This window comes from Phacochoerus africanus, chromosome 5 (assembly GCF_016906955.1).
Source record: "Phacochoerus africanus isolate WHEZ1 chromosome 5, ROS_Pafr_v1, whole genome shotgun sequence".
Classification (NCBI taxonomy): domain Eukaryota; kingdom Metazoa; phylum Chordata; class Mammalia; order Artiodactyla; family Suidae; genus Phacochoerus; species Phacochoerus africanus.
This window is the reverse complement of record NC_062548.1, coordinates 48,493,694-48,504,280: the sequence shown is the minus strand read 5'-3', so window position 1 is coordinate 48,504,280 and position 10,587 is coordinate 48,493,694.

Sequence of the window (10,587 nt, the reverse complement as noted above, 5' to 3'; positions counted from 1 at the left end):
AACAAATAGAATGTTTGACCAAATATCTGGGAACTATGACACAGCCAAGTTCACACATGAAGTTAACATCACCATGGAGTAGTATTCAGCAGTAAAAAAGGGAAGGGATGGCTGATAGGGCTTGCATGGGTCTCCGGAATTCTGCTGAGTGAAAAAATGTAGTTTCAAGAGCTAATAATAAAAGCCACTGTTATTGTTAAAAAAAAAAAATGTAGTTTCAAAAAGTCACATATTGCACCATTCAATTTATATAACATTTTCAACATATCCAAAATACAGGCATGGGAAACAGATTTGTGGTTGCTGGCGGCTAGGGATTGGGGGTGACTCTAAGGGGAAACACAGGGGGGATCTTTGAGGGGAGGGATCAGTTCTATGCCTTGATTGAGGTGATGGTTTCAGGGATCTACACATGTAATAACATCACATAAAACTATACACGTGCATTGCATGAAGGCCAATTTCCTGATTTTTATATTGTATGATGATCACGTAAGTTGTAGCTGGTGGGGGGTACATAGGGTCATTGCACTGTCTTTGCAACTTCCTGCGGATTTATAATTATTTCAGGATAAAAAAATTTTTAATAACCAGAAGGATTTATAACAAAGAGTCAATGGGCAAATTTTCAACAGTAAACAGGTATTCCTCCAAAAAAGTACAAGCTTGCTTTTTTTTGACCGGAATGTTCAAAGCTTTTCCCTCAGAAAAGACATAGGCACCAGTGAATGCAGGCTTCTTGTTAACAGCTGTAGGAGGAAACTGGAAAGGGAGGCCAGGATTAGGTTGATTCTGCCTGGATACTAAGAAGCCATGGGGACCAGATCCTTGTCTTCAGGTCCCTGAGCCTGACCCCTCATACTCCTCCTCATTCTCTCCTGAAATGATCTTGCATTTGCAGGGGCTGCCACGGTGGCCAGGGGCACATCCAAAGCAGTCCCTCTGAACCGGAATTTGTTCTTTTCCATTTCCTAGTTTGTTTTTTTATTTATTTTTGTCTTTTTGCCTTTTCTAGGACCACTCCCACAGCATATGGAGGTTCCCAGGCTAGGGGTTTAATCGGAGCTGTAGCCGCCAGCCTACACCAGAGCCACAGCAACGCGGGATCCGAGCCGCGTCTGCAACCTACACCACAGCTCACAGCAATGCCAGAGCCTTAACCCACTGAGCAAGAATCGAACCCACAACCTTGTGGTTCCTAGTCGGATTCGTTAACCACTGCACCACAACAGGAACTCCCATTTCCTAGTCTTTTTAAAACAATTTCCCTTCTTTCCACTTCTAGCTAAACCAAGAGCTCTAAATAAATCAGCACCACTGTCTGCGAGAACCGCCCAAATCTGTGTTCAAAGATTTCGTTCATATGAACAGAGTAAGCCCACAGAGATGAAGAGCCCTCCCCAAAGCAAGTCATTTATAGCTATGAGTGATGACAACTGAAAAATGCATGGGTGGGGAATTTTCATTGTGGCTCGGCAGGTTGGGAACCCAACATAGTGTCCATGAGGATATGGGTTCGATCCCTGGTCTCATTCAGTAAGTTAAGGATCCGATGTTGCTTACACCTGTGGTGTAGGTGGCAGACACAGCTTGGATCCTGCATTGCTGTGGCTGTGGCGTAGGCTGGCAGCTGCAGCTCCAATTCGCCCCCTAGCCTGGGAACTTCCATATGCCAAAGGTGCAGCCCTAAAAAGACAAGAAAAAGGAGAAGGGGGGGCAGGGGGAGGGGAAGGGGAGGAGAGGGGGGAGAGAAGGGGGAAGGGGACGGAGAGGGGAGGGGAAGCTGACCTCCTAGTTAGGGGACAAGACTGTATTCAAGTTGCCTTCGTACCCTAACATAAGAACCATGTAGATAGGACCTGAGTGGAGCCTAAAGGAACTGCCAGTCAAGAGGTCAGCAACCAGGAGTTCCCATTGCAGCTCAGTGGAAACGAACTTGACTACTATCCATGAGGATGCGGTTCAATCCCTGGCCTCGCTCAGTGGGTTAAGGATCCCGAATTGCCACAAGCTGTGGTGTAGGTCACAGACACAGCTCAGATCTGGCATTGCTGGGGCTGTGGTGTAGCCCGGCAGCTGTAGCTCCCATTTGACCCCTGGAAATTTCCGAGGGCGTAGCCCTAAAAAGATAAAAAATATTTTAAAAAAGAGGTCAGCAGTCAATGGTCTCCAGTCAAAAGGGTAAGACAGGTTTGGGATTACACGGGGCTGGTTCATGGGAAAAGGGTCCACAGTGAGGAGTTTGTCTGTGGTGTCCCCAGCAGCCTCGCCTCCGTCTCCCCCAGCAAGATCCCCCTGCCCTCTGACCTGTCCGCAAGGTGTTAACTGACCCCCAGGGCTCTGTGCCTTCTGTCAGGACCTCCTCCCTGTCCCCCCTCATGTGAGAATGAAGGAGGGTTGGCCGGCCTGCTCCTCCCGCCTGTGGTTATCACAGCTGACTCACCAGATCATCCTGGGTACACAGTTTGAAATATTGAAGCAATTCGCTTAACATTAGATCATATTTCCCTCTGTCATTACATATCCTTGGAAAACGTGGTTGTTAACGGGCTGCTAACATTGCCAGGACCATCTGCTTACTTGCTGCTGGCATTCAAGCTGGCTGACACCAGTGTCCTCCTACTCTCAGACCCATCCACTGGGGAACGTACACCCTCACGCTGGCATGTGGTCCAATGGATCCTGGCGAGGATACTGCTTTGAATCTGGGCATCTAAATCTCAGAAGATGATAGCCAGAGCAAAGAAAAAACCCTACCACAAAAGTTATTACTGGGAGTTCTCATTGTGGCTCAGCGGGTTAAGAACCTGACTAGTATCCATAAGGATGCAGGTTCGATTCCTGGCCTCGCTCAGTGGGTTAAGGATCCGGCGTTGCCACGAGCTGAGTAGGTGACAGATGTGCCTTGGATCTGGTGTTGCTGTGGCTGTGGCATAGGCTTCAGCTGCAACTCCGATTTGACCCCTAGCCCAGGAACTTCCATATGCTGCAGGTGCAGCCCTGAAAAGAAAAAATATTGGAGTTCCCGTTGTGGCACAGTGGTTGACGAATCCGACTAGGAACCATAAGGTTGCAGGTTCGATCCCTGGCCTTGCTCAGTGGGTTAATGATCCGTTGCCTTAACTGTGGATCCGTTGCTGTGAGCTGTGGTGTAGGCTGCAGACGTGGCTCAGATCCCGCGTTGCTGTGGCTCTGGCATAGGCCAGTAGCTACATCTCCGATTAGACCCCTAGCCTGGGAACCTCCATATGCCTCGGGAGCGGCTCTAGAAAAGGCAAAAAGACAAAATATATATATATATATATATAATGGAGTTCCCGCTGTGGTGCAGCTAGATTGGTGGCGTCTCTACAGCATCAGGACTCAGGTTCAATCACCGGCCAGTACAGTGGGTTAAAGGATCTAGTGTTGCGGGAGCTTGCTTCGGCTTAGGTCGCAACTGCAGCTTGGATCTGGTCTGGCCCAGGAACTCCATATGCTTCAGGGCAGCCAAAAAAAAAAAAAAAAAAAGGGTTATTATGGCCCTGAAGCCACCTGGCCTTTAGCCTAAATTTACTTGCCCCAGGATATTCTACTGATAAATTAACTTATTTCAGATAATGGAGAAACAAATTAACTTTCTTACCTATATGAACACTGATAGACATCCAGCATGCAAGTCCAAGACGATGATATTAAATGATCCTTGAATCATAGCTATTTTAAATAGTTACATTTGCCACACATAGTATATATTTATATACAAGATGCCCCAGACAACATAATAAACAGTATTTAAAATATAATGTATTTAAAATAAGGCAGTTTCACATGAAAAGATGCCCAAAATCACTAATTATGAGAGAAATTCAAATCAAAACTACAATGAGGTATCACCTCACATTGATCAGAATGGCCATCATCAAAAAGTCTACAAATAATACATGCTGAGTGAGTGTGGAGAAAAAGGGGATCCTCCTACACTGTTGGTGGGAATGTAAATTGCTGTAGCCACTATGGAAAACAGTATGGCAGTTCCTTAAAAAGCTAAAGATGGTAATATGGTCCAGCAATCCCACTCCTGGGCATATATCCATAAAAAATTCTAATTTGAGAACATACATACACCCCAATGTTCATTGCAGCACTATTTAAAATAGCCAGAACATGGAAGCAACCTAAATGTCTATCGACAGAGGAATGGATAAAGAAGATATGGTATATACATGCAACAGACTATTCCTCAGCTATTAAAAAAAAAGAATGAAATAACACCATTTACAGCAACATGGATGGAACTAGAGATTAATGTACTAAGTGAAGTCAGAGAAAGATAACATCATATAATATCACATATGTGGAATCTAAAAAAAAATGACAAATGAATTTGTTTACAAAACAAAAACAGATTCACAGACATTGAAAACAGACTTTAGATACCTAAGGAGAAAAGGAGGGGGGGAAATAAATTAGGAGTTTGGGATTAGCAGATACACGTGACTATATAGAAAATAGGTAACCAGCAAGGCTCTACTGTATAGCACCGGGAACTACATTCAATATCTTATAATAACCTATAATGGAAAAGAATTTGAAAAAGAATATAGGTAATTTGTATGTATATTATATATATATAACTGAAATCTCTTCACTGTATATATATATATATATATATATGGCTGTTTCCAATCCATTGAACAAATACTATAATATTTAAATTATTATCACAAAGTTCCTTGCCTCTTAGGAACTTGAACTGGTCAGGGTCAACCTTTTAAACCCTCAAGGCAGCAGCAGGTAGAAACCTTCTTCCCGTATACATACAGATCTGGAGAAGAAAAAGGACACATTGGTCCCCTGTACACATTGGGCCCTCAGTAAAGATTATGAGAAAGATAACAACAGCCTTCTTGTTTGTTGAGCATGTACTAGGTCCCAGCCCCTGTGCCAAGCACCAGGATGAAAAACCATCGCCACCCTCTCATGGCAGTATCTTCAGCCCAAGATGACAAGGGGAAGGATGTCAGCAGCACACTGCAAGCACTGAGGCTCAAGAATACAGATTAGGGAGTTCCCGTTGTGGCTCAGTGGGCTAAGAACCTGACTAGTATCCCTGAGGATGCAGTTTCAATCCCTGGCCTCACTTAGTGGGTTAAGGATCCAGCATTGCCATGAGCTGCAGCGTAAGCTGCAGTTGCAATTCCAATCTGATGTTGCTATGGCTGTGGTGCAGCTGCAGCTCCAATTTGACCCCTAGCCCAGGAACCTCCATATGCCATGGGTTTGGCTCTATAAAGCAAAAAAAAAAAAAAAAAAAAAACAGATTACAGTTCAGTGCAGTTAACCAGCAGCAAGCAGTGCTCTAAAGCAAGGGTGCCTGAGCCCCCTGCCCTCCATGAGTATTTCCTGGTCAAATGCACCATTTCCACTTCTGGCTGTTCCCAAAGCCTTCCCACCAGCTCTGCTGTTCTCTACCTTGTACCTGCCAGCAGGACAGGACAGACAAAACACCAGAAATTTCCATCTCCCTGATTGTTCTGTGGAAGCTTGTGTTTGCAAAGGTGGGCACAAGAATACCTCCGATCCTGCCTGCTCTCCCAGGAGCTGGCATTCTCCACCAAGAAGCAGGACCAAATTCCCTTTCCCGTAATCAGGACAAGCTAGGCACTTGCTTATAACTGAAAGTGTGTAGTAGGAGTGTCACGCCTGCTTTCCAAGGCTAGGTCCTAAAAGCTGACGCACTTTCCACATTGAAGTTGGAATCCTGAGACTCATGTAAGAAGTGGGACCTTTCTGGAGTTCCCTAGTGGCTCAGCAGATTAAGGACCTGGCGTTGTCACTGCTGTCACTTGGATCATGGCTGTGTTGCAAGTTTGATCCCTGGCCCAGGAACTTCCACATGCAGCAGGTACAGTGAAAAAAAAAAAAAGTATGACATCTCTGAGGCCACCATGCTGAGAGAAATCTCAGCCCACAAGTAAGTATTCTGGCCCATAGTGCCAGCAGAAGTCCCAGCTGATAGCCGGTATCGACTGCCACAAACACAAGCAGGCCTTCAGAAGATTCCAGATCTCAGCCTCTGTGTGTCCACAGCTGAGGCCCCAGACACCATGGAGCAAAGACTGGCCAGCGTGCAGTTTGCAAGATGTTACTGCAGCAAGGACATGGATGGCAGACTCACAAGCCAGTATAGTTGCTTCGAAGAGTATTTGTGAGTAGTCAAGAAAACTTGAACTTCCCTGAATTTCCATGAAAGAAAATGAAACTTGATGAAAATAAGGATGAAATGACCCCAAACTGGCAAATGACTCTGCAGAAAGGCTGGATTAGAGATTTTGGAAGTTACCAGCATCCCTGCCCAAGTGAAGGCCTTGGACCTGACAAAGGGTAGAGCTGGGTCTGCTAAGTACTTTTTGGAAAGTCCTGCCCCAGCCCCTAGGTTCTACAGATGGCAGGAAAGAAAGGCGCTGTCAAGAGAAACGGGTTCTACCTCAGCTGTGCATGCCTTTCAGAAAGAAAACAGAGAGTGGCCTTGGCTGTTCTTCCCAGTGGACGAGACTCAAGTGGTAGGCACAGGGGGGCGTGAGAAAGAGACAGCATTATTGAAAACAGCATGGTGGTCACATGCCCTTGCCAATGTGGCCCACCGTGAGTCAGGCTCTTGCCAGTGTCCTCAGTCAGACTTAACAACGCAGCTCCTCTCTCTGGGGGCAGGTCAGCAAGTTGGGTGGAGAAAAACAAAATGTTCAACCCTACACTGCCCCTCTGGGGAAGGGAGAGGAGGTTTCCTCCTCTCAAGGTGACCTTGAAAAGAGAGGAAGAAAATCCCCACCCAGACATCATATTAAGGGATTTAGGTGCAACTGGTCCACCATTCTCCCCAAGATACCTGTGTTAAAGCTGCTTTCACAGATCGCTCTGAGCTCATGGATGCTCATAGAGAAGAGGCCCAAATAATGATGGATGTCTCCCATGTATGACAGCTCAGAGAGGGAGCATTGGCTTGGGCTAGGAGGGTCTGTACAGGGCTCCCTGGGCTCCCTCCTCTTGGAGTCTGTGCCAGGCCTGGTTTGTCTCCCTCTGGCCACACTGTTTGCACAAAGTGAGGACTCATTCCAGTGGAACATTGACTATGGAGGAAAACCTAGGTCATCATTCGACCTGGTGAGAGAATAAAGGGAATCCACTGCCCACCCCCAGGGAGAAAGAGATCATGGAACACACACAGCAAAGCACATCCAGGCACAACTTGGTTTTCTTAGAACCCAGAAGGACAGAAGAAAATGGCGCAGCAGGCTGTTTTCGGGGGGTCTCCCCTCCTCCTGGTCCCTCTCGGGGGCACCAACCCTCCATGCTTTGGGTTCAACCCTGATCTTAGATGGATCAGCAAGTAAGTCGCTTGGGGTACATGTGTTCCTAGAGCTACTACCAGATGGAAAAAAAAAAAAAAAGTATTGGATTTTTAAAATATTGGCTGTTGCTAAGGACTACTTCCTTCCCACTTCCCTAAGAACACCTCTGGGCCCTGGGGAGCATGACGGCAGCTTCTGTTTGGACATTTCATTCCATCTGTTACCAGCGACAGCTGCATCCTCTGGCGTCTGTACAGTCCCCCTGTACCATAGGTGCTCCATCAATGCTGTCAAATCAAGAGAAACCTTAGGAGTAGCTCTTGTGCATTTGAAGACTCTCATCCACCTCTGACACAGAGCCTTTGGGTTTCAGGGTTTTCATGGTCGCTAATATGACAAATACCCCTGGGATGGCCAGAAGCCCTCTCTGCAGCTGACAAGAGTGGCTGGCAGGGCAGATGTCTCACCCAGCAGCTTCACCCACAGCTCAGAACTCTATGGGGCTCCCAGCACCTGTGAAAAAGCCCAGATCTTTGCAAGACACTTTGCACAGTAGCTCATTCCAGCCTCCTTGGCTGGGGGGTGATGAGCTGCCCTCCCTCCACAGATCCCTTGACCACAGGCCTCAGGAGGAAGTTGCTCCCTGAGCATGGGGATTGCAGAAATGAAAGGAATATCTCATTTGCTGCAAAGGCAGCTTATGGCTGGTGCTGGGTTTCATCATGATGAAGTTTCACCCTCTGGCGAAGATGGGCTGGAGAGAACATTATCCATCAGCAAGCTCCCCCCGCCCCACGGCCTGGCTGCAGCTTGGCTTCTCACAGGAAATCCACCCCTGGCGGGGGTGGGCAGGGCCCAGGAGTCCCCATCTGATGCAGTCATTCACTGCGACAGCCCTATTGCTTACACCACCCCCATATTCCCCCAGTAACTACGTACGGGAAGGGAAGGCAAAAGATGGCCCGAAAGTGACAGGTGACATCCCATCCTGCATAGCCTCTTACCTCCCCAAAGAAGAGAAGGGACTCATCCAACTGTTACACCCCAGGCATGTTCAAAGACTGGGGACACAAGAAGAAAGACGCAAAGGTAACTGTTTCTCCTGGCTGCACCACCCCTATGTCCTGGAGAGCAGGTGGTTGCGTGCTGCTCCTGCCATCCCTTCAGAGATGACATTCATTTCTAATAAACTCAGCCTCTGACTCCCTAGCTGCCTGGATTCTCCCTGCCAGTGGCAGGGATGTGGTGAAGTAGCAAGTCCTTCAAGCTCCCAGCTCATGATTTCGAGGGGTCCCAACTGCCTTGGGGCCTGGCTTGGTGGCAGAAGATGGGGAAGGTACCCACTGGCCAACCACTCCTGCTCTAAGTGGCAAATGAAAACCCCTGCAGAATTCCACATCTAAGTGTTAGGGGACCACTGACCGAAACTGCCCACCTTGAGCAAGCATGACAATAGCTGCTTGCAGGAGTTGTCTCACAGCAGGAGGCCCTGAAGACTAACCAGGAGGACTGGGGAGAGGCCAGTGGGAGGGAGAAGGAAACCAATGTTCCAGGATCCTTGGTGCTGGAATCCATCTTTGCTGAGAGATGCTCTCACAACAAGGAAGGACCTGAGTCAGACAAAGTATAGGCCAAGCAAGGCGACTGGCCAGAGGCAACCCAGAAACTAAACCCATTCCCATAAAACCTGAGACTGTGAGCCATGCAGCAGAGCAGTTCTCCTGGGTTCTCTTACCCTGCTGCTCTCCACCCAGGTGCCACTTCCCAATAAAGTCTCTTGCTTTGTCAGAACGAGTGCCCCCTCAGACAATTCACTTCTGAGTGTTAGGCAAGAGCCCAAACTGGGGCCCTGGAAGGAGTCCCCCTCCTGCAACATAAGGGTCACAGACATAGCCATAAGGCATGGCCATAAGGGTGGGGTAAAAGGAGGACACTTTGGGTTACCTTTAAGTCCTGATTTTAAAAAAGTCCCCTGGTCTGCTTTTCTGGAAGATTCCAGCCACCCCCATTCCCAAGGCCAAGGGCCCCACCTCCCATCCCCTTTATCCCTGTGCACAGAGTAGGCTTGAAGGGAGCCAAACGTTCTCATTTCTGAAGGTCTGAATAGGAAAGCCTGAAACTCATCTTCTCAGGCCCGAGGACTGGAGGGAAGCTGTCAGCACCTGCAGGCCGGGAGGTGGCAGCCTTGCAGGTCTCCTGGTCCCTGTAATGCACAGCACATGCGTGGACATTAGTGAGAATGGAAAAACCACAGCATCTGGCCAGGTGGCAAGGAAACCCAAAGCAGTGGCATTTGGACAAATATGCTGCTTTTTTTTTCCATCTGCAAAGCAACAGAACTCAAGGTGAGAGCTGTCAGCTCGTCCAGGTGGCAGGTAGAAAAATCAAAGCTAAGGTCAGAGCACACAGGCTCACTTCCAAAGGGGGCGTTCACTCTGGAAGGGTCTGTGAGGGTCCTGAAAGTGAGGACTTGCAACTCCTCAGGCGATGGGTTGCTCCCAGCTCCCCTTCCCTCTTGAGGAACATCTCAGGATCTGGGGACTAAGGCTCAGGGCGGTGGCCAGGGAAACCCTGTCTAAAGGGCATGCTGGCAGAGCCTTGTTCTCAGTTTATCTATCTGGTGTCAACCAAACGGGGACAGCCATGTGTCTACAGTAAGCTGCTAAGAGCAGGGCAGCGCTATTTCAAACAGACACCCAAACACCTGTTTTTCTTGTTAAGTAAAAACAAGTTAATAGTCACACCAAAACCATGAAGAAAACCACAAGTGACCCAAGGATTTCTGACTCACCCCCAGTCTGAGTGCTCTGTGACATTCCACCAAAAGCCATCAGCCACCTGCAGTGGCACAGAAGTGCTGATCAGCAGTCCTTTTGTCTCCCTAACTCAGGGTAATTACCCATGTGGACCTACTCCCAGATGGCTCTTGTTTTCAGATTTAAAAAAAAAGAAAAGAAAAAGAAAAAAAAGAACAACAGCCAAAAAAAAAAAGCAAAAAACAAAAAAATGAAACAACAAACCACCTTTCCCTTAAGCCCAAGTGACTAAGAAAAACTGGCAGGGACCCTCCCTCGGATCATGCTTGTGGGAAGCCTCTTGCAAAACAGTTTTCTCTGCAAGATAAACCGTGTCTGTTCCCAGCAGCCAAGTGCCACACCCAAGAGAACTAGTGAGATTTCCTTCAAGAAACTTCAAGAGACACGTTGAGAAAGCACACTCTTCTATGCACTGGGAATAGCTGTGAAGATTAAGGCTC